Below are 25,910 nucleotides of genomic sequence, written 5' to 3' on the forward strand. Positions count from 1 at the left end.
GGACACACACGGATTGTCAGCCCGTTGTTGAGTAGGGACCGTCTCTATGTGTACTATTTGTACTTCCCAAGCACTTAGTACAGTGCTCTGCACACAGTAAGTGCTCAATAAATATGATTCAATGAATGAATGAATCATTATCAGACACCATATCATTCCTGACCCACTCTGAATTATCCTCTCCAACAAACTCATTGTTTGACACACCCTACACATCTAGTTATTGTCCACTTACTATATGCAGAGCACTGTACTAAGTGCTTAGGAGTGTATAAACAATAGATTTAGTGGACACGATCCCTGCTCACAAGAAGCTTGCAGACCTGACTACAGATCCTAGACCTTCAAATTCCCTTGACGACAATGATCTCCATCTTCTAAGTTCTTCTGGAAATGTGTTTCTTCCAGGAGATATTCCCCAATTCCATCTGTGCTACTTCTGGTCATATCTTAAGTACCATTCTCACCACATGGATAGATGTATTTCCTTCACTTACTATCATCAAGATATTTTTCTATAGTATCCTTATGACTAGTCGTATACATGACATTTCCCTCCTGTCTTCTTCTCACTGTTAATTTATATGGGCTTGTCTCACCCACTAGATAATATGATCTGGGACCATGTCTTACGTCTATGGAACTCTCACAAGTGAATGGTACAGTGCTTTCATAGTGTAGGAGCTCAGTAAATAATACTAAATGAATAAAGTAATAATGATTCTCAAGTAATTTGCTTCTTCTGGTGCTAGATTTTGCCAACTATAGCTACAGTAACTAGGACAATTAAATGAAATCCATAAAGTAAGAGGTCAATACTAGCCATCCTAGTTTTAGACAAACTTTCCACTGGTCATTATAATCATTGAAATAAAATGTTAAAATAAAATTCTCATGATCATTTCTACTTGGTACAGAAGGAGGAATTGTGACCTTTGAAATAGTGGAAGAAAATGTGCAAATGTACAATTAACCTCAAGAACTAAGACAAATAACTCAGAGCTCTATGGGAAATAGTGCAGATTCTTTAAGAATGAATTGAAAAAGCAACAAGGGCACAGAAAGTCAAGTTACAGCAGATTTATTTGTTGGTGGGTCATTTGAATTTTGCTGGGAGGATAATCCCAGCATGATAGGGATTTGCACATCGCTTAGCAGCCACCACAGCAGGGATAAGGAGGTCTAATCACTTTATTAGAATAATGAGGTCATTAAAAGAGGTTTGGGCAAGTGGGGAGTCATTTTAACAACTCAGCAAAATGGTTGTGTGGCCATGATAAATGATGATGAGTAGATGTTCATGGATTCATTGAAGGAGAACAAAATACTTTTTTTTCCAACTTTCTGGCAGCAGAAAGAGAAAGAGTCTGGGAGTCAAGAGACCTGGATTTTAATTTCAGCCCTTCCATTGACCTGCAAAGTGCTCTTGGGTAAATCACAACTTTCCTGGACCTCAGTTTCTTCATCGAAAAAATAGGAATAAAATGCCTACTCTCCTGACCTCTTAATGATCCCTAGGTAGGACAGGGCTGGGTGCAAATGTATTATTAGGTATCTACCCTAACAGAGAAGTTTTCAGTACATGGTAAGAGCTTAAATACCACAATTGTTATCATTAAGAACTTTGTACCACAATGATTAGTATTATTAAAATTAGTTCCTGACATTCTGCTATTTGGTGAGAAAGAAAGCATCACATGTATGAACTTTCCACTGTCTTTCTGCATGACCAAAGTATATTGTTTCATTCATTCATTCATTCAATCGTATTTATTGAGCGCTTACTGTGTGCAGAGCACTGTACTAAGCGCTTGGGAAGTACAAGTTGGCAACATATAAAGACGGTCCCTACCCAACAGCAGGCTCACGGTCTAGAAGGGAGAGACAACAAAACAAACAAAATAAAATAAAATAAAATAAAATAAATAAATAAATAAAATAGAATAAATATGTACAAAATAAATAAATAAATAAATAGAGTAATAAATACGTACAAACATATATACATATATACAGATGCTGTGGGGAGGGGAAGGAGGTAAGGCCGGGGGGATGGGGAGGAGGAGGAGGGGGAGAGGGAGGAGGGGGCTCAGTCCAGGAAGGCCTCCTGGAGGAGGTGAGATCTCAGTAGGGCTTTGAAGGGAATCTTTATGCCTTACCTACATCTTTTGTAAAGCAATGGAGGAATACTGATTTCCAAGGGTGCTTGAAAATTATGAAAGTAGAGAATATTAAAAACAGTACTGAGTTTTTATGCAGTCTTGAGCAGCATGGCACAGTGGATAGAGCACGGGCTGGGAGTCAGAAGGTCATGAGTTCTAACCTCGGCTCTGCCATGTATCTGCTGTGTGACAGGCAAGTCAGCTTAGTGGAAAGAGCATGGATCTAGGAGTCAGAGGACATGGGTTATAATCCCAGTTCTGCTACTTTGTAACCTTGGGCGAACCACTTAACTTCTCTGTGCCTCAGTTACTTCATCTGTAAAATGAGGATTAAGACTGTGATCCCCATGTGGGGCAACCTGATTACCTTGTTTCTACTCCAGAGATTAGAACAGTGTTTGACACATAGTAAGCACTTAATAAATACCATCATTATTATTCTCTGTACCTCAGTTGCCTCATCTGTAAAATGGGGATTGAGACTGTGAGCCCCATGTGGGACATGGACTGTGTCTAACCTGATTTTCCTGGATCCACCCCAGTACTCAGTACAGTGCATGGTGCATACTAAGTGCTTAACAAATACCGTTATTATTATTATTATTATTGTTACAGGACATATTGGGGAAATTTTGAATTATTCACTTTATATTAAGCCCCTCTGCTTAGAACATCCATCAATTCATGTACTAATAGCAGATAGTTACAATATTCATCTCAAATTCAACAACTAATGTGTATGGACACAGATTTCCTAGGTCATACTCTCTGATTCTTCTCTCCATAATTTTGAGAACTGTTCCTTCCATAAGAGACATATCTAACTTCTCAGGAAGTTTCTTTATCATCTAAGAGTGAGCGATACTGCTATCAAAGGAGCAAGATGGAATCACCTATGATGAAATTCTGTAAAGCAATTTATCTCTTGTTATTGGAGCCTAGTTGTTGTCTAGTTACAGCACTGTGAATAAGAATTGAGGACAGAATAATCAACCAGTGGTTTTTATTGAGCTCTTACTGTGTGCAAAACACTGTGTTAAGCACTTGGTACAATGCAACATAAATTATACAGGAAACAGAGAAAACTGTTGCAGAAACTGCTGCCTGTTTTAGCAATCATGCAACTTGCAACCATAGGGGACAAGATGAGACAAACCAGGCAGCTCTCACAAGGGTGATACAGTCTAGCTGGCTCTGTCACCCCTTCCCACACTGATCTTACGGTCTAGAGGAAACATTTAAAAGATACAATGAAGCACACTTTTAAAGCATGTGGTGTAGTAACAGACTGTTGGAAGACAACTTCAGCAGACAGTTAGCCTAACACACAATAATAATAATAATAATGAATAATTTTTAATAACACCTTAAAATAATTGTTAAATATTATTGCAAAAGCTATTATTTCAAAATTTATCAATTGTATAATAATGATGGCATTTGTTAAGCACTTACTATGTGCCAAGCACTGTTCTAAGCACTGGGGGGATACAAAGTAATCAGATTGTCCCACATGGGGCTCACAGTCTTACATTTTACAGATGAGGGAACTGAGGCACAGAGAAGTTAAGTGACTTGCCCAAAATCACACAGCTGACAAGTGGAGGAGCCAGGATTAGAACTCATAACCTCTGACTCCCAAGCCCGGGCTCTTTCCACTGAGCTATGCTGCTTCTCACTGCTCCTGGTTACTTTTCTGCCTAAAAATTTTGTGGTTAAGATTGTATCGTCTTTGGTTTTGGTCCGTTGGGACACATTGACTTTCAGACAGGTCCAGTGAAGGGCCATGCCTCCTGGAGAGCCCGTCTTCAGTCTTAGTCATGTGGTGATAACATCAGACCAGACATCACATGCCTCGCAAACCTGGGCAGGTAACTTGACTTTGCTGTACCTCAGTTTCCTCATTTGAAAATTGGGGATTAAATACATGTTACACCTCTCCTTTAGACTGTGAGCTCCCTTTGTTCTCCTTCCTCCCCTCTCCACCCCCGCCCCCATCATGTAGGTATGTGTCTGTAATTTATTTATTTGTTTTGATGTCCGTCTCCCCTCTCAAGACTGTAATCCTGTTGTGGACAGGGAATGTGTCTGTTTATTGCTGTAATGTACTTTCCCAAGAGCCCATAGATGGAGAGTTATTGTCTCTGTTGCTGAATTGTACTTTCCAAGCACTTAGTACAGTGCTCTGCACACAGTAAGCGTTCAATAAATACGATTGAATGAACAAATGTGAACTTTCATTCATTCGTTGTCGCATTTATTGAGTGCTTCCTGAGTTCAGAGCACTGAACAAAGTTCTTGGGAGAGTACAAAATAAGAATAAACAGACACAGTCCCTGCTCATAATGAGCTTAAAGTCTAGAGTCTAGTCTAGAGTACAGTCTAGTTTTTTTTTTAACTTTATAATAATTACCTTTGAGTAAATAGGGTGAGATTTGGTTTTACTTGTACATGTTTACTGTTCTATTTATTTTGTTAATGATGTGCATCGAGCTTTAATTCTATTTGTTCTGACGACTTGACACCTGGCCAGATGTTTAGTTTTGTTGTCTTTCTCCCCCTTCTAGACTGTGAGCCCATTGTTGGGTAGGGACCGTCTCTATATGTTGCCAGCTTGTACTTCCCAAGCACTTAGTACAGTGCTCTGCACACAGTAAGTGCTCAATAAATACGATTGAATGAATGGAGGGGGAGACAGACATTAATATAAATAAGTTACAGATATGTACTTAAATGCTGTGGAGTTGGGAGGGAGGATGAATAAGGGGAGCAAGTCAGGGTAACACAGAAGAGAGTGGGAGAAGAGGAAAAGAGATCATAGGGAAGGCTTCTTACAGGGGATGTGCCTTCAATAAGGCTTTGAAATGAGGGGAGAGTAACATATTTATTACTCTATTTATTTATTTTATTTGTACATATCTATTCTATTTATTTTATTTTGTTAGTATGTTTGGTTTTGTTCTCTGTCTCCCCCTTTTAGACTGTGAGCCCACTGTTGGGTAGGGACTGTTTCTATATGTTGCCAATTTGTACTTCCCAAGTGCTTAGTACAGTGCTCTGCACACAGTAAGCACTCAATAAATACGATTGATGATGATGATGATGATGATGATTTGAGGAGGGAGGGCATTCCAGGACAGAGGCGGGATATGGGTGAGGGGTTATTGGTGAACAGGGACTGTGTCTGTTCTTATTGCATTGCATTTACTCTAACTCAAAGCACTGTTATTGGCACACTGTAATGACCAAAAAAGCAAGTTATTTTCGTTATTATTACTACATAAAACCACCTGCTCTTAAAAAGCATCCAGAAGTGGAAGGTGTGTGTGGAGAAGCCATAACATTCACTTTTTTGTATTACCTTCTTTCACAAGACCCTGTATTGCCTAGGTTCTTAGGCAGAACTTGGCTATGATAGACACAGAGCAACAGAAGGGAGTGGAATAGGAAGATGGGGTAAAAGTTTAGTAGGGACAGGTTTGAATAGAGCATTTCTTATAAAACAATTCCATATAAAACTGTATAAAATGATTTGTTTAGATATTTGCTTTCTCTGCCACCCTTTCCCACTCATGAAATTCAATGTTTTTTACAATAACATTTCGTGTTAAAATTATTTCATTATAGACTTCTTGGTATTTTGATTAGGTTTTTGCCATCAGGTCTATAAAGGATTTCTCTGATATTTATGACATCCTGGTAGAAAGATAATGTAATTAATCTGAGTTCATATAATGCTTTTATGACTCAATTTATATACAATTATTTTGCATGTTTCAGAGTTCTGTGTAGCAATACTATTTGCAGCAATTGCTACAAAGGGGGGGTGGACCTATATACCCATAAATACATTCATACTTATGCAGTTTTTCATTTGTCCTTCTAGTGAAAGTGTCATTTGTAATTGTTTCGAAGTTCACTCTATCACATATACATTTTCTACTATGCAAGTTATTCAGGATGAGTATCTTGCCACAAAAAAAGGACATTGTTTTCTGATCTCTATTCTTCAGGGATTTTGCTTTTCACTGGCTAAACATTACTTGCATTTTCATAGTTTTAGACAATACTAACCTGGAGCTGGTGCCATCTAGTACACTGCTCTGCACACAGTAAGAACTCAATAAATACGGTTGAATGAATGAATCTTAAAGGGTGATAGAGTGAGCTAGACTGTGACTCCCCTGTGAAGACTGACTGCATCATCTCACTTTGCCTCCCTTGGTCACAAGTTATGAAATGGAGAGTTGCCGGACGCACCTGCAGTCGGAAGAGATTGTGGCCGAGCTAGTCTACAGTTTTCTCATCCCAGAATTGCAGAAGGCGGATTTTAAGGAGAAAGGTGAGGGGAGGGCATCGGTCGGCATTAGCAGCCCCTCGGGAGGTGGGCGTTCTCCTTGTACATATTTACTATTCTATTTATTTTATTTTGTTAATATACTTTGTTCTGTTGTCCGTCTCCCCATTCTAGACTGTGAGCCCATTGCTGGGTAGGGACCTTCTCTATATGTTGCCAACTTGGACTTCCCAAGCGCTTAGTACAGTGCTTTGCACACAGTAAGCGCTCAATAAATATGATTGAAGGAAGAAGGAAGTTGCATGACTGCTAAAACAGCATAGTCTCCTCAGCAGTTTTCTCTGTATTTTCTATATGAGCTTCTTTTTCAAAAATCTCACTTTCATGCCTTTTTGAACCGCTTGATTTTTGTCCTATCTTTGCCCTTCCTATTTGTTTTAATTTTTCCTTCTTTCCTCACCTTTAAAATTCTCCTCACCTACCTTTTGCACTTTCCTTAAATAACATCTACATGGTCTTATGGAATAATGGTGTTATTATCAAAATGCCAACTAGTCATTTCCTATTGATAGCAATTTTATGGATATATTTTCTCCAAAACGACCTATCTTCTTCCATAATCAGTAACCTTGCTAACAGTTCTGCCATTATCATTGTAATGGTTTCTATCCTTCTAGCTGCTGGACTTCCTCTTCCATGTTTTCCCTGGACTTTTCCTGGCTTTAGTGTCTTTTTCAGAGAATTAGTCCTGATGATGTGTCCAAAATATATGCTAATCTAAGTCACTTGGTCTTCCAAAGGCCACAGTGGCTTAATTTGCTCCCAAACTCACTTTTTTTTCAGGCAGTCCGTGACATTAGCAAAAGCCTTCTCCAACACCACGTTTCAAAAGAATCGATGTTCTTTCTATCCTGTTTTTTCACTGCCCCGCTTTTGGATCATTTTATAATCTAACACATTTAATTCCCTTTAGCAGATCTTCATTTTTTACCAAGATGTATAAAATTCAAACCAAGACTTAATAGCTGTAGTATTTATTAAAGCACTTGTGTGGGGTAGATATAAGGTTAATTACCTGTTCTCCCTCCCCTTTAAACTGTGAACCCCAAGTGGGCCAGGGACTGGGTCTGATCTGATTGCTTTGTATCTACCCAATTCTTAGTACAGTGTTCGGCCCATAGGAAGAGCTTAACAAATACCACAATCATCACTATGTCAGACACAGTCCTGTCCCACATAGAATTCACTGTGTAAATACGGGGAAGAACTGATATTGAGTGCCCATTTTATATGGGGAAACTGAGCCCCAGAGAATTTAAGTGATTTGCCCAAGATCACACATCAAGCAAGTGGCAGAGCTCGGATTAGAATGCAGGTCCTCTGACTCCCCAGGCGTGTGTCGTTTCCACTAGGCTACACTGCTTCATGTAGCACATAATAATGATGATTTTTCTTAAGCGCTTACTATGTGCCAAGCACTGTTCTAAGCTCTGGAATAATTATGGCATTTGTTAAGTGTTTACTACATGCCAAGCACTGTTCTAAGCACTGGGGTAGATAAAAGGTAATCAGGTTGTCCCACGTGGGGCTCTCGATCCTAATCCCCATTTTACAAATGAGGTAACAAGCACAGAGAAGTTAAGCGACTTGCCCAAGGTCACACAGCAGACAAGTGGCAGAGCCGTGATTAGAACCCATGTCCTCTGAATTCCAAGCCTGCGTACTTGCCACTAGGCCATGCTGCTTCTCTACGTAGTGCCAAAACGGCATCACGCCAGCAATGATATTGTGCTGTATCTCAGGCAGCATGTATAATAATAATAATAATAATAATAATAATAAATTATGATATTTGTTAAGCACTTACTATGTGCCACACACTGTTCTAAGTGCTGGGGTAGATTCATTTGATTGTATTTATTGAGCCCTTACTGTGTGCAGAGCACTGTACTAAGCACTTGGAAGGTACAATTCACCAATAAAGAGAGACAATCCCTGCCCACACAGGGCTTACAGTCTAGAAAGGGGGAGACTGACATGAAAAGGAGTAAACTGGTATCAATACAAATGAATAGAATTATAGGTCTATGCAAGTCAAAACAAGTCAATAGGCATTAATAGAAATAAACGGAACGATAGAGATGTACATCTATACACAAGTGCTGTGAGGGGGCACTGGGGGTGGAGCAAAGGGAGTGAGTTGGGGTGATGGGGAGGGGAAAATGTTCTGAGGAAAAGGGGGGCTTATCCGGGAAGGCCTCCTGGAGTAGGCAGGCATTTCAGTAATAATAATAATAATAATAATGATGGTATTTGTTAAGTGCTTACTATGTGCAAAGCACTGTTCTAAGTGCTGGGGAGGCTACAAGGTGATCAGGTTGTCCCACGGTGGGCCCACAGTTTTAATCCCCATTTTACAGTTGAGGTAACTGAGGCCCAGAGAATCAATCAATCAATCAATCAATCGTATTTATTTGAGCACTTACTGTGTGCAGAGCACTGTACTAAGCGCTTGGGAAGTACAAGTTGGCAACATATAGAGACAGTCCCTACCCAACAGTGGGCTCACAGTCTAAAAGGGGGAGACAGAGAACAAAACCAAACCTACTAACAAAATAAAATAAATAGAATAGATATGTACAAGTAAAATAGAGTAATAAATATGTACAAACATATATACATATTTTTGTATGTTAAGAAGTTAAGTTTGTATGTTAAGTTAAGTTAAGAGAAGTTAAGTGACTTTCCCAGTCACACAGCTGACAGTTGGCAGGGTAGGGATTTGAACCCATGACCTCTGACTCCAAAGCTCGTGCTCTTTCCACTGAGCCATGTGCAGTAAGAGTTTGAAGGAAGGGAAGAGCAATAGTCTGTGGGATTTGGCCTTCAGGGCTTGAGGCAGGAAAGGGGCCGGGGTCAATGGCAGGAAGAGGAAATGAGGGGGCTGAATCAGGGACCCTTCCAAGGCGATGGGGAAAATCCCCATTTTCCAGATGGAGGAACTGAGGCTCAGAGGGGTGAAGTGACTCGCCCAAGGTCACCCAGCAGACAAGGGGCGGGGGTCAAGATAATAATAAAATAATAATAATGGTGGTATTTGTTAAGCACTTACCAAGCGCTGTTCTAAGTGCTGAAGGTATACAAGGTGATCAAGGTTGTCCCACTGGGGGCTCACAGTCTTCACCCCCATTTTACAGATGAGGGAACTGAGGCCCAGAGAAGTTAAGTGACTTGCCCAAGGTCACACAGCTAAGTGGTGGAGTTGGGATTCGAACCCATGACCTCTGACTCCCAATTCGGTACAACTCAGGTCTTCTGACTCCCAGGCTTGGGCTCTATCTGGAATTTCTTTATTTCTGTTCATGTCTGTCTGCACCCACCACCCCCCGCCCCCCAGACTGTCAGCTCCTTGTGGGCAGGGAATGGGTCTGTTTAATCAATCAATCAATCAATCAATCGTATTTATTGAGCACTTACTGTGTGCAGAGCACTGTACTAAGCGCTTGGGAAGTACAAGTTGGCAAGTACAAGTGTTTAGTGTTGTATTGGACTCTCCCAAGCGCTCAGTACAGTGCTCTGCACTGAGGAAGTGCTCAACAAATACGATCGACTGACGGTTCGGCCAAAGGCTGAGGCCCCGGCCCGGGAGCGCTACCCTGTGGTAAAACATGGAACTACTACTGCTTTTGTTCATTCATTCATTCATTTAATCGTATTGATTGAGCGCTGACTGTGTGCAGAGCACTGTACTAAGCGCTTGGGAAGTACAAGTTGGCAACATATAGAGACGGTCCCTACCCAACAATGGGCTCACGGTCTAGAAGGGGGAGACAGAGAACAAAACAAAACATATTAACAGAATAAAATAAGTAGAATAAATACGTACAAGTAAAATAAATAAATGAATAAATGAATAAATAAATAATAGAGTAATATTCATTCAATATTCAATAACATTCATTCATTCATTCACTCAATCGTATTTACCAATAATACTAATGTTGGTATTTGTTTAGTGCTCACTATGTGCCAAGCACTGTTCTAAGCGCTGGGGTAGATCCAAAGTAATCCAGTTGGACACAGTCCCTGTCCCTTATGGGGCTTACAGGAGAAGCAGCGTGTCTAGGTGGAAAGAGCACCAGCTCGGGATTCAGAGGTCATGGGTTTGAATGCATGCTCTGCCACTTGTCAGCTGTGTGACCTTGGGCAAGTCACTTAACTTCTCTGTGCCTCAATTACCTCATCTGGAAAATGGGGATGAAGACTGTGAGCCCCACGTGGGACAAACTGATCACCTTGTATCCCCCCAGTGCTTAGAACAGTGCTTTGCACATAGTAAGCACTTAACAAATACCATCATTATTATTATTACTAATACTCATTTTGCAGATGAGGCAACAAGCACAGAGAAGTTACGTGACTTGCCCAAAGTCACACAGCAGCTAAGTAATAATAATAATAATGATGGTATTTGTTAAGCACTTACTAGGCGCCGAGCACTGTTCTAAGTGCTGGGGTAGATACAAGGTTATCAGGTTGTCCCATGTGGGGCTCACAGCCTTAATCCCCATTTTATAGATGAGGTAACTGAGGCACAGAGAAATTATGTGACTTGCCCAATGTCACACAGCTGACAAGTGGCGTTGATGGGATTTGAAACCACAACCTCTGACTCCCAAGCCCGTGCTCTTCCCACTAAGCCACGCTGTGGAGTCAGGATTAGAACCCATGTCCCCTGACTCCCAAGCCCATGCTCTCCCCATTAGGCCATGCTGCTTCTCTGAACTATGTCTTTGGGAGCTACTACAGAGACACTTCAGCTGCCCTAGGTCCAGCATGATCTAAAATAACATGGACTAGTAGTAAAAAACTACTAGTTTACACTGACTTCCTGCTTTGAGGAGAGGGAAAGGTCACTCCTCTGCCGCTAATCTCCTCACAGTGCCTCGTTCTTGCCTGTCCCACCATCGACCCCCGGCCCACGTCCTCCCCCTGGCCTGGAATGCCCTCCCTCTGCCCCTCCGCCAAGCTAGCTCTCTTCCTCCCTTCAAGGCCCTACTGAGAGCTCACCTCCTCCAGGAGGCCTTCCCAGACTGAGCCCCCTCCTTCCTCTCCCCCTCGCCCCCCTCTCCATACCCCCCACTTTACCTCCTTCCCTTCCCCACAGCACCTGTATATATGTATATATGTTTGTACATATTTATTACTCTATTTATTTATTTATTTATTTTATTTATACATATCCATTCTATTTATTTTATTTTGTTAATATGTTTGGTTTTGTTCTCTGTCTTTCCCTTTTAGACTGTGAGCCCACTGTTGGGTAGGAACTGTCTCTATATGTTGCCAACTTGTACTTCCCAAGCGCTTAGTACACTGCTCTGCACACAGTAAGTGCTCAACAAATATAATTGATCGATTGATTGTTGACCCCTCTAGACTGTAAGCTCATTGTGGACAGGGAATGAATCTCTTTATTGTTGTATTCTCCCAAGCACCTAGTACAGTCTCTGCACACAGCCAGCACTCAATAAATACAATTAAAAAATTGAATGCATGACTCTCCCATAACCCCAGACATCTACCTTTACCCACACAGCCTGGTGATGGTGGTGGTAGCATCAGCAGCTAAACAACTGCTAGACTGTGAGCCCACTGTTGGGCAGGGATCGTCTCTATATGTTGCCAACTTGTACTTCCCAAGCACTTAGTACAGTGCTCTGCACACAGTAAGCACTCAATAAATACGATTTAATGAAAGAATGAATGAACTGGGCCATGTACTGTTGGTTGGGGAGGGGTGAGGAGAGACTAGGGTGTGTCAGATGGCACTGTATGATTGGCCGGGCGGGTTGGGGGGCCTGGGGGGCATCACAAGTAGGGCCGCACATGGGGCAAGCACCAGGCTGACATCATTTCACATGATATGACTTGGTTGGGGAGGCTGAGGCGGCACCGTAGTTGATTCCTTGAGCTAGGAATTGCTAGAATCAATCAATCAATCAATCAATCGTATTTATTGAGTGCTTACTGTGTGCAGAGCACTGTACTAAGCGCTTGGGAAGTACAAGTTGGCAACCTATAGAGACAGTCCCTACCCAACAGTGGGCTCACAGTCTAAAAGGGAGAGACAGAGAACAAAACCAAACATACTAACAAAATAAAATAAATAGAATTGAATAGAATAGAATTGATAGGACACCCAGACGACTTCACAAGCCAACCAAACCCCTATTATGCAAATCCCCGTGGTGTCCTTCAGACCCCAGTGAACAGTAGCACAATTGTACTACCCAATCATCTCTACAGCTGCTAGGCCTGAATCTATCAACATCACCACATCCCACTGCTTGAGAAATTTCATGGGCATCACTTATGAGCCTTGATCAAAATCAAATAACAATAAGAGATAACATATCACCATTATTCTGGAGCTGTCACTTCATCAGAACCAAAGCAATTGAGGTTTGCCACATCATAGCTGTGCCAGTGAATCGGTCAGGCAAGAGAATAGATGATAGCAAAGTATCCAGAGAGCTTTTGGAGGAGGGCCGAAGGTGAGGAAACATAACCAAACAAGATAGAAGACATTTAAAGCACATCAGAAAACATGATGATCCTCCCCGAGCACCACCAACGATAGGACTTTTGTGATAGGGGAGGGAGGAGCAGCAACTGATAGATCATCCCAGGAGTTACTATTGGCTTGACTCTTTCAGAGTGAAGACTTCAGAATGAATGTGATAATAAGAAGCCAAACTGAAAATGGGGACCAGACCTGAAGACAGTGAATACTCATGATGTGAAATGTAATATCAACAACCCCACAGAGATGGACTCTCAAACTGGAGGACAGATGTATATTGTCACCTGGACTTGAACAAAACCATACTTTCTTCAAATTGGAAAATAAGGTGACTTTCAACATTGAATGCTAGCATCACTTTGTGAGCAGGAATTATTTTTTAACTCAGTCACACTATACTTTTCCCAAGCACTTAGTACAACATTGCTTTGTATGCAGAAAGCACTCAAATCACCATTAATTGTAATACTCTCTAAGCAGAATTAGATTTCTGAAGCCTTCTGAGTCAAAGAAAATCAGTATAATTCATAATCTATCCATATGAGCAGTGAGTACACATTTATTTTCTATTACAATCGATATGCTATTGAATCCTTACAAATAAGTGACATTAAATCAATATTTTTTTTAATCACATAAGTGAACCATAAAACATAAGTTTTTGAAATCAGGATCAGCAGATCAATAAAATTGTCAATATGAAACATATGATCAGAGAAAAATAGCAAGGAATAATTGCTATTTTTCTGTAAGCATTCTTGATGAAACAGCCCAGCAATGATAGATGTAAGAAGCAGTGGCAGGAATTAGAAAATAACAGGATATTCATGACCTGAACTGGACAGAATGTGAGGCAAAAGGATTACAAAAGGGAATTGGTTTAGCACTACTCACCAAACACCTGTTTTCTAAATTCCTGAAATTTAAAGTCATCTAAATAGAAATTGATGCATACGATATCCTAAACCAAATTTCCAAATGAAAACTGTTTTTAGAAAAGGAAATGAATAGCCATCAATAGTACTGATCAAGCTCCACTGGGTAGAGTTCATCAGAATTAGTAGATATTATCCCAGCCTTTGACAATTAATCAATCATATTTATTGAGCGCTTACTGTGTGCAGAGCACTACAAGTTGCTATCTATTAGATAACTGTTAGTGCTGAAATTTATCCAAAAGATTTATGGGAGGTAATGGAAACAAGGCAAGTAGGGAGACATAGGCAGGGGACATTAGAAATTAATCAGGGGAGGAATAGTAATCTAAGAGAGTGTGGGTAGGGAATGTGTCTGTTATATTGTTGCATTGTACTTTCCCAGCATTTAGTACAGTGCACACAGAAAGTGCTCAATAAATATGACTGATTGATAAGATATAATTTCAGAAGGACTTTGAAAATAGGGAAAGCTAACACACTGCCTATTTTCAAAACTCACATCTCCTCCAGTAAGACCACAACTCCTCCAAGAGGCCTTCCCAGGCTAAGCCTCATTTCCCTAATCTCTTTTCCTTCTGCGACACCCATGCATTTGGATTTGCACTCTTTATTTACCCTATCCTCAGCCCCACAGCACTAATCTACAAATCTATAATTTATTTTAAATGTCTCTCTCCTCCTCCAGACTCTAAGCTCCTTGTGGGCAGGGAACATTTCTACCAACTCTGTTATATCGTACTCTCCCAAGTGCATAGTTAAACAGTCTGCACACAGTTAAGTGCTCAATAAATATGATGGATTGAGTGGAAAGATGTGAAGATGTAGACTGCAGAAAAATGATACAGCGGCGTAGTGAGTTATGGGAGTGTAGTGGGATTAGACTGGAGGTAGGGAGATTAATGATAAGGCTAGTGCAGTATTCAAGCTGGGCGCTTAGAACAGTGTCCAGCACTTAGAAAAGTGCTTTGCACATAGTAAGCACTTAACAAATACAATCATTATTATTATTATTATATGAAAACTGCCTGGACCAACATTTGGACTGAGAAGATGGTGTAAATCGTGGATATGTTCTAGAGTATAAGTAGACAGGATTTGGTAATAGACTGAACAGGAGTATTGAAAGAAAATTAGATGGAAGAGATCATTTAGAAGGGAAGGTGACTAGTTCAGTTTTGGACATATTGAGATTGAAATGATGGTGAACTATCCAGGTAGAAATATCATGGTGGTAGGAGTAAATGCAAGAGTACAGAGAAGGCTGGAGGAGTTACAGAAGAAAAAAATATGAGCAAGAGGTCAGTGACATGAGCAAAAATGTGGCACAATGATGAGCTGGGGTTTAGTGGTAGAGGACTGCAGGTCAGCAGCCAGAAGAAAACAGATCAACAAAAGACAATGGTGAGGAGTTTCTGCTTGATGCATAGAGGAAAGGACAACCATTGGAAGCTTCTGAGGTGTGGGGAGATTTGCACAAAATAATGTTTTAGAAAAATAATTCAAGCAGTAGAGTGAGATATTCGTTGAAGAGGGGAGAGACAGAAGCAAAACTTGAAGGCTGATGAATGATGATGCTTAGAGAAGCAGCATGGCTCAGTGGAAAGAGCCCGGGCTTTGGAGTCAGAGGTCATGGGTTCAAATCCCGGCTCCGCCAATTGTCAGCTGTGTGACCTGGGCAAGTCACTTCACTTCTCTGGGCCTCAGTTACCTCATCTATAAAATGGGAATTGAGACTATGAGCCCCACGTGGGTCAGGAACTGTGCCCAAGCTTATTTGCTTATACACCCAGGTGTTTAGTACAGTGCCCGGTACATAGTAAATGCTGAACAAATACGATTATTATTATCATTATTGTTATTAGATGGAGTGAGGAAAACAACAACAGCATTTGGTGACAGACTGAATGAGGTTGAAAGAGGAAAGAAAGGTGGCTTAGTGGAAAAAGAGGAGGTCTGAGAGTCAGAGGACCTGTGTTCTGATCCCACTTACCTGCTATGTAACCTTGGGTGAGTCACTTCTCTTTGTTTCAGTATTCTCATCTGTAAAATGAGGATTAAATGTGTGTTCTCTCTCTGAGTCTCATGTGGGCTAGGTACCAGGTCCAAACTGTTATTTTGTAACTAACCCAGTGCTTGGTACATAGCGATTGCTTAACAAATATCATAATTTTTATTATTAGGAATCTAAAATAATGCCAAGGTTAGGGATGAGTGAGAGGGATGATAGTACAGTTGTCATCGTGATGGGAAAATTATCAATCAATCGTATTTATTGAGCACTTACTGTGTTCAGAGCACTGTACTAGGCGTTTGGGAAGTACAAGTTGGCAACATAAGAGACAGTCCCTACCCAACAGTGGGCTCACAGTCTAAAAGGGGCTCACAGTCTAAAAGGGGCTCACAGACTAAAAGTTGGAAGTAATTTGGGAGGGATGTTGAGAAGTTCATTTACGTTAAGAGAATTGTAGCTGTAAAACCATGGTTAGATAGTGTTTGGAGAAAAAGGGAGTGGAAGGCAGCAGAGAGGTCGATGAAGATTTGAACACAGTAGAGTCTTAAATTTCACAACAGGAGGTCATTTGCAACTGTGGAGTGTGTGTTCTTAGATTGAAAAGGGCAAGAATGAGATTGTAGAAGATTAAGAAGGGAGGTGGAAGAGGTGGTGGAGACAGCAGCTTTATACAACTCATTCAAGGAGACATCATTTGGACATCAATGAGAAGAAGGGGATGGATAGCTGTAGAGTAAGCAAGAGAGTTTGCAGAAAGTGGTGAAGGAACCATCTGAAGAAATGAGTGAATGGCAAACCATTACTTACTGTAATTTACCATGGATTTTCATATTTGCAAGTAGTTTTATTATTTCTAAAATGTATTTCCAATTCCTTTTCTGAAGCCAAAGAGATCTTTAATCATGTGTATGAACTTTCACAATCAACATGCTCTTGAACTTTAGATTGCATATTAAGGTCAATTATTGTGCTGTGAAAATAACGATGGAGCCAACTTCACTTTAAAACAGATAATTATTTTTAAATTAGCATCTAAGATGGTATTTTCTTAAATTACACTTTTACTCTTTTAAAATATTAAGCAAATTGTTGAAAACCCCTCCTTATGAAGAGTTCTGTCCTTGGGCTTCCTTTCTGTTTCTGAACTTTGCTTCAAACAAGTTTGCATGTAATCCTTTTTTCTTCATTTAGCATCTGTGTGCAAAAATAAATATGATTGAATGAATATACAAGTTTGTTTTTGTCGGTTGGAGATGATTTTTCAGGTGACATCACTTGAGGAGCAGTGTGGCATAATGGATAGAGCACAGGCTTAGGAGTCAGAAAGACCTGAATTCTACCCCCTAATCTGTCACTTGTCTGCTGTCTATCCTTGGGCAAGCAACTTCACTTTCTGTCTCTCTTATCTCGTCTGTAAAATGGGGATAAAGACTGTGAGCCTTACGTGGGATATGGACCCTGTCCAACCAGATTAGCTTGTATTTACCCTAATAAAAAATTATTTTAGCGTTTGTTAAGCACTTAAGTCCCTGTCCCACATGGGGCTCACAGCCTAAAACCCCATTTTACAGATGAGGTAACTGAGGCACAGAGAAGTTAAGTGACTTGCCCAAGGGCACACAACAGACAAGTGTCCGAGCGAGAATTAGAACCAATAATCTCCTGACTCCCAGTCCATGCTCTATCCAATAAACCATGATGCTTCCCAGACACTTAGTAAAGTGACTGGCACATAAATATCAAAACAAAAAACAAACTTGTTCCAAATTTACACGAAGGAAGCCTAGTACTAAATTTCTCATGTTAACATTGCACAAAGTGGTTGGGCAAAGTAGCATGAGTTGCATGCTCATGGTTTTTTTTAATGATGTTTAAGTACTTACTGTGATCCAGGTACTGTACTAAGCACTGGTTAGATACAAATTAATCAGGTTGGAGAAAGTCCATGTCCTACCTGGGGCTCAGAATCTTAATCCCCATTTTGCAGATGACTAATTTGACTAATGTGACAGGAGGGACTGGATTTCTGCTTAATGCGGAGGTTGACAGGCAACACATTGGGGACTCTTGATTTGGGGGGAAGATGTGGACTGAACGTGATCCTGGCAGGACAGTGAAGTAAGGACTGAAATGCTGATGCAGAAGTCAAGGAACCATTGGATAAGTGCTTGGATTAGTTTAGCAACAGTTTGGACTGAGAAGAAAGGATGGGTTTTATCAATGTTGTTAAGGTCCAGCACTTGGTTAAGTGCTCTCCTCCCTTATTTCTCCTCCCTTATTTCTCCTCCCTTATTGACACCCATGCCCATCACCCCCGCCAGCTCTTCCGTACATTCAACTCCCTTCTCAGGCCCCCGGTTCCTCCCCCTCCTCCTTCCCTCACCCCCAACGATCTGGCCTCCTACTTCATTAACAAAATTAAATCCATCAGGTCCGACCTCCCCAAAGTCTCTTCCCCCCTTTCTCCATCCCCCCGGCTCTCAACACTCTCTGCTACTCTCCCATCCTTCCCAGCGGTATCCTCAGAGGAACTCTCCTCCCTCCTCTCAAGTGCTACTCCGGCCACCTGTGCTTCTGACCCCATTCCCTCTCATCTCATGAAATCTCTCGCTCCATCCCTTCTCCCCTCCTTAACTTCCATCTTCAACCGCTCACTCTCCACTGGTTCCTTCCCCTCTGCCTTCAAACATGCCCATGTCTCTCCCATCCTAAAAAAACCCTCTCTTGACCCCACCTCACCTTCTAGTTATTGTCCCATATCCCTCCTACCATTCCTTTCCAAATTCCTTGAACGAGTTGTCTACATGCGCTGCCTAGAATTCCTCAACAACAACTCTCTCCTCGACCCCCTCCAGTCTGGCTTCCGTCCCCTTCATTCCACGGAAACTGCACTCTCAAAGGTCACCAATGACCTCCTGCTTGCCAAATCCAATGGCTCATACTCTGTCCTAATCCTCCTCGACCTCTCAGCTGCCTTTGACACTGTGGACCACCCCCTTCTCCTCAACACGCTATCTGACCTTGGCTTCACAGACTCTGTCCTCTCCTGGTTCTCCTCATCTCTCCGGTCGTTCTTTCTCAGTCTCTTTTGCAGGCTCCTCCTCCCCCTCCCATCCTCTTACTGTGGGGGTTCCCCAAGGTTCAGTGCTTGGTCCCCTTCTGTTCTCAATCTACACCCACTCCCTTGGTGACCTCATTCGCTCCCACGGCTTCAACTATCATCTCTACGCTGATGACACCCAGATCTACATCTCTGCCCCTGCTCTCTCCCCCTCCCTCCAGGCTCGCATTTCCTCCTGCCTTCAGGACATCTTAATCTGGATGTCTGCCCGCCACCTAAAGCTCAACATGTCGAAGACTGAGCTCCTTGTCTTCCCTCCCAAACCTTGTCCTCTCCCTGACTTTCCCATCTCTGTTGACGGCACTACCATCCTTCCCGTCTCACAAGCCCGCAACCTTGGTGTCATCCTCGACTCCGCTCTCTCATTCACCCCTCACATCCAAGCCGTCACCAAAACCTGCCGGTCTCAGCTCCGCAACATTGCCAAGATCCGCCCTTTCCTCTCCATCCAAACCGCTACCCTGCTAATTCAAGCTCTCATCCTATCCCGTCTGGACTACTGCACCAGCCTTCTCTCTGATCTCCCGTCCTCGTGTCTCTCCCCACTTCAATCCACACTTCATGCTGCTGCCCGGATTGTCTTTGTCCAGAAACGCTCTGGGGATGTTACTCCCCTCCTCAAAAATCTCCAGGGGCTACCAATCAATCTGCGCATCAGGCAGAAACTCCTCACCCTCGGCTTCAAGGCTCTCCATCACCTCGCCCCCTCCTACCCCACCTCCCTTCTCTCCCTCTACTGCCCAGCCCGCAACCTCCGCTCCTCCACCACTAATCTCCTCACCGTACCTCGTTCTCGCCTGTCCCGCTGTCGACCCCCGGCCCACGTCATCCCCCGGGCCTGGAATGCCCTCCCTCTGTCCATCCGCCAAGCTGGCTCTCTTCCTCCCTTCAAGGCCCTGCTGAGAGCTCACCTCCTCCAGGAGGCCTTCCCAGACTGAGCCCCTTCCTTCCTCTCCCCCTCGTCCCCCTCTCCATCCCCCCATCTTACCTCCTTCCCTTCCCCACAGCACATGTATATATGTATATATGGTTGTACATATTTATTACTCTATTTATTTATTTATTTATTTTACTTGTACATTTCTATCCTATTTATTTTATTTTGTTGGTATGTTTGGTTCTGTTCTCTGTCTCCCCCTTTTGGACTATGAGCCCACTGTTGGGTAGGGACTGTCTCTATGTGTTGCCAATTTGTACTTCCCAGGCGCTTAGTACAGTGCTCTGCACATAGTAAGCGCTCAATAAATACGATTGATTGATTGATTGCTCTGGACACAGTAGCACTCAACAAATACCACTGATTGACTGATTGGGAGAACAAACAGGACTTGCTGACAGATTGGATATGTGGGTTGAAAGAGAGAAGAGCTGAGGAAATCATCAAAGTTATGGGCTTGTGAGATAGGGAGGAGAGTGGTGATGCTTACTCAGATGGGAAAGACAGGGTATGGGTGGGAAGATGAGTTCTGTTCTACACATGTTGAATTTGAGGCATTGGTGAGACATCCAGCTGGAGATGTCCTAAAGAAAGGAAGAAATGTGAGGCTTCATAGGAGAAAGGTCTGAGCTGTAGAGTTAGATTTGGGATTCACCTGCATAGTGACAGTAGTTGAAACTAGGACTTTGCAAAACATACTGAGAAGGAGCATCAGCAAGATGGGAGGAGAACCGGGAGAGTACGGTGTCAATGAAGCCAAGGTTTGACAATGTTTCAAGGAGCAGGAGGTTGTTCACAATGTCGAAGACAGCTGAGAAAACGAGGAATAGGGTGAAGGAGAAGCCATTGGATTTGGCAAGAAGGAGGTCACTAGTGACCTTAGAGAAGTCACTTCTCATAGAATGAAATGAGAGGAAGCCAGATTTGGTTTGGGGGTAGGGGTGTACGGAAAGGATGAGGGAAAAGGAAGTCAAAGAGAGAATTGGAGGAGAGGAAGTGGAAGCAGCAGGTGTAAGCAATGCTTTGGAGAAAAATATCTATCTTATCCTGTATAGTGAGGCTTGAGTTACTTGCTTCATTTTTTCAAATGTGTGTTTTTTTGTAACCTTAACTGAATATAGACCCTTCAATTAGGAGTAATTCCTTAAAAGAGTTGGAGTTGCGTAAGGCTATCAAAATTGGGTGAAGTATGCAGAGAAGAGAGACGTTTTACTTAAACCCACAGGCAAAATGATCACATGTGTGATCAGTGAATAACACTTCATCTCAAGAGCCTGTGTTTTCACAAACCCCCTGCAGTTGTTGTAACATGTATTTTTAGATTCTGACCAGTTTTGCCAAGTACCACACTTTCCTTTTCTTTTCAAGGATAATATGGACTTCGGTGATTTTTCTGTACTCAAGCAAGGTTCCACAATTTGGGTTAAAGTCCATGTTTAATATCAAGCAGACAACTGACTGCTGTAGACACTGGGGTGGATACAAGCAAATTGGGTTGGACATAGCCCGTCCCACATGGGGCTCACAGTCTCAATCCCCATTTTACAGCGGAGGTAACAGGCACAGAGAAGTTAAGTGATTTAACCAAGGTCACCCAGCAGACAAGTGGCAGAGTCAGGATTAGAACCCAAGACCTGACTTCCAGGCCTGAGTTCTGTCTATATTGCTTCAAGACCCTTGTACTTAGTGCTGGGTGAGAATGCAGATGTAGGACTTAAATATGTTGCCTGTTCCTCAGGGGTCTCTAGAATTGAATCTACAGACAAGGATATGTTCCACTTCTTTGTATCTTGGTCCTATTCCTATCTGATCATTAGTTCCTCTGCTCCTTTTCCTTGGGCTCTTTCACACCTTCTCTGGTCTCAAATGGATCCCCTCTCTTCTGCTTGCTGTCCTGCCCTTCACACCATAAAAAAATTAAAGCACTCAACATGCATCAGAATAATATCCCTTAGTACATCCGTCACTGCTCAATAGCCAGTGGTAAACAATATAAGTGAACATGAAACTGAAGGAAAACATGTGATGATACCCTAACCAAATTATCAGTCTTGTTTGAGTGATTTTTACATGTATTATAGATGAGAAGCAGCGTGGCTTAGTGGAAAGAGCCCAGGCTTGGGAGTCAGAGGACGTGGGTTCAAATACCAGCTCCACCACTTGTCTGCTGTGTGACCTCAGGCAAGTCACTTAACTTCTCTGTGCCTCTGTTACCTCATCTGTAAAATGGGGATTGAGAATGTGAGCCCCATGTGGGATAACCTGATCACCTTGTATCTACCCCAGCACTTAGAACAGTGCTTGGCACATAATAAGCGCTTAACAAATACAATAATAATACTACTATTACTACTAATAATGAGAGGGTTTGATTTTCCTCCAGCTCAAACAAGGACAACATTGATTCAATTAATTAGTAGTTCCAATATTGTAGTAAATTAGCATTCCAGGATTAAAACAAAATTCAGTGTGTGTGTGGTGAGTTTGTTTGCGGATTTGCATATATGGGTTTGAATCACTGCCAGAAGTTGAAGGGAGTATTATGGTTTCAATTTCAGAAATAACAAAGTCAGACAATTTATCCATAGCCATATATTTAACTCCTAAGTCTTTATGAAGCACAGACATTTTCTCATTTCCTTTCCTATCTGTAGGAAAAGGGAACGAAATCTTTTTGGGTCAGTGGGACACAGCATTAAAAAGTACACATCCCTTTAAAGGAGGACACCTGGTAGATCCTATACACCAACTTCTGACAGCCTAAACTGATCAACTTCTCCCAATCCCTCTGTGGCTAGAGGAGAAAGAAAAGCCACCTGTGGCATATCAAAGTGATCTACATTTTTCATCTACTCAAAAGTTAGGGATTATTACCTGATTTTTCAATTATAAAGTGTGAAGTATAACTATAGCACCTAATGTCAAAGAAATACATGGGACTGGTTTTATCAAAGTATTTAATACACAAGTCATATACTGTAGAACCCCCCCCCACCTCAAAAAAAGACAGAAATCTAGAGCCAAATTAGCCCCAGTTCTGACAATGCCTGACCCAAACTGGTCCCTCCCTACACCCAGTCAGGCTCATAGTGGTCCCAGGTGACAGTGTTGCTACACCAAACTGACCTGGAAGTGGGTCCAGATAAACTAGACCTCAAATACCTAAGAAGGCATCTTTTACATGAACACAGTTTCCCTAAGGAGTACCGAGAGTTGTAGTCCCTAGACTGATTACACAGTTAAATGAGTACTAAGCATTGTAGTCCCTAGAATGATTACACAGTTAAATCTTAATTTCTCCAAAAGTCTGTCGAGGCCCAGTTCCACACCACACAATTGCAGCTATATTTCTGGGGCATTTTGTGGAAAGCTGGCTGACCAGCTAAATATGAAATCTGGAAAGGTTTATGGCTTTTCCAACCATTCTCAAACAAATCAATTGACTGTATTTATTGAAGACTTAGTACATGCAAAGCACTATACTAAGTGCTTGGAAGAGTACAGCAGAATTAGCAGAAACATTCCCTGCCCATAACAAGCTTACACTTCAAGAGTGCCAAACTGAGGAATTTGTTCTACTGAAAAGAGAGAGAGGAAGGATGACTAAATCTAACTTCTCATACGTCCCCATTTGACAAACTTGAAAACCTTCAGGAGTTATAGGAAACACAAGTTTTCCTCAGACTCCAACAAATGTACTTACACTTTACCACAGACAGGGAGTTGACTGAACTCTACCCCTCATAGGAGTAAAAGAAAGAGACCACATTCTTCCTTCCTCAAATTTAAAAGATGTGCCTGGCTCTCTGGCTGAATGTTTTTCAAGTTCCTTGTTGGCTGATCTCATCTGGCGTAAGATTCTAATGTCCCAGAGAATTGTTTGGTAACTTAGGTCTCACAAAAAGAAGATTACAGGAATATGCTTCCTGCCCCTGGATAAGTACCGTAAGTAGAGCTGAGAGGCCTATTGGTTAGACTTGGGCCTGGGATTCAAATGGCCTGGTTTCTACATACCTCTCTAATCTACCAGTTGCCTGCAGTGTGACTCTGGACAAGTCACTTAACTTCTCTGTGCCTCAGTTTCCTCATGTGAAATAGGAATAAAATATCTATTCTCTTTCCTCTTTAATAATAATAATGGCATTTATTAAGTGCTTACTATGTGCAAAGCAATGTTCTAAGTGCTGGGGAGGACACAAGTTGATCAGGTTGTCCCACAAGGGGCTCACAGTTTTAATCCCCATTTTACAGATGAGGTAACTGAGGCACAGATAAGTTAAGTGACTTGCCCAGAGTCACACAGCTGACAAGCAGTGAAGCAGGGATTTGAACCCATGACCTCTGACTCCCAAGCCTGTGCTCTTTCCACTGAGCCATGCTGCTTCTCTATGTCTATAGATAGTGACCGATGACTTTGTATCGATCCCAGATTTTAGTTTAGTACTTGGTCCTTACTAAATGTTTATCAAATGCCACAGTCATCATCATTATTATTACTACTATCGTATGGATATGAGTCCTGGTTTTTTTTTTTTTTTTTTGGTGGGGGAGAGTTGGGTGAGAAGAGGTACTGTGCCAAGATTAATACCTGAAATGAAAAGCTTTGCATGCCCAGTCTTGACTTTATGCTGTTGAGTCATTTTCAATCCATTGAGACTCCATGGACACATTTCTCTCAGAATGTCCCACCTCCATCTGCAATCATTCTGGTAGCATACTATTGCAATAGTAAGCACTTAGTACAGTGCTTTGCACATAAGTACTCAATAAATACAATTGAATAATTGAATGAACAGTGTACCCACAAAGTTTTCTTGGTAAAAATACAAAAGTGGTTTACCATTGCCTTCTGTTCAGTTGGGTCTCCGCTCTCACTCTCTCCCATGCCACTGCTGTCCAACACAGGTGAGTTTTGATTTGTAGCAGATTATCTTCCACTTGCTAGCCACTGCCCTAGTTAGGAATTCATTCATTCAGTTGTATTTATTGAGTGCTTACTGTGTGCAGAGCACTGTACTAAGCACTTGGGAAGTGCAATTCAGCAACAAATAGAATGAATCCCTGCCCACAATGGACTCACAGTCTAGAAGGTGGGGAGGCAGATATCAAAGCAAGTAAACAGGCATCAGTAGCATCATTATAAATAAATAGAATTCTAGATATATACACATCATTAATAAAAATAAATAGAATTATTATTATAAATATGTACAGATGTACCCAAGTGCTGTGGGGCAGGGAGGGTAATAGAGCAAAGAGAGTGTGTCAGAGCAATGGGGGTGGAGGAAAAGGGGCACTTGGTGTGGGAGGAATGGAATGGGTATGCCTCTGCTTGACTCTCCCTGTCATAGCTGAAAGTGGTAGAGTACTGGAAACTCTCCAGGTGTGATCCTGAGAGGGGCAGTCCCTAATAATGCTATTTAAATCCAGTCAAGCCTAGCTGAGCTGGATTTTCTGCTGACCTATGCTGACATTAGAGGTCTGGGATCCTTAGACCAGGCTTACTACATGCTAGGTTTAAATACCCAGATCTGCAAGTTTTCAGAAGTAATTGTTTGGCATTTTTGATTTCACACTATACTAGGCATGGAGAATATTTGTTGTTCTTAATGCATTAAAGCAGAGTTTGTTTCTAGAGTAAGAGTTTGTTAAATACTAATGATTGATCCATTGATTTAGAGAGGTAGGTATTAGGCTTATATAATGACAGTAGCATTTATTGGTCACTCGCTGCTGTACACTGCACTAGGCACATGATTTATCACATGACTTTCAAATGCACAATTACATATTTTCAGTATGTGCCAAGTAGACATTACTCTTATTGTTCCATCTTGATTAGCATCAAGCATTTGGGA

This window comes from Tachyglossus aculeatus, chromosome 1 (assembly GCF_015852505.1).
Source record: "Tachyglossus aculeatus isolate mTacAcu1 chromosome 1, mTacAcu1.pri, whole genome shotgun sequence".
Taxonomy (NCBI): Eukaryota; Metazoa; Chordata; class Mammalia; order Monotremata; family Tachyglossidae; genus Tachyglossus; species Tachyglossus aculeatus.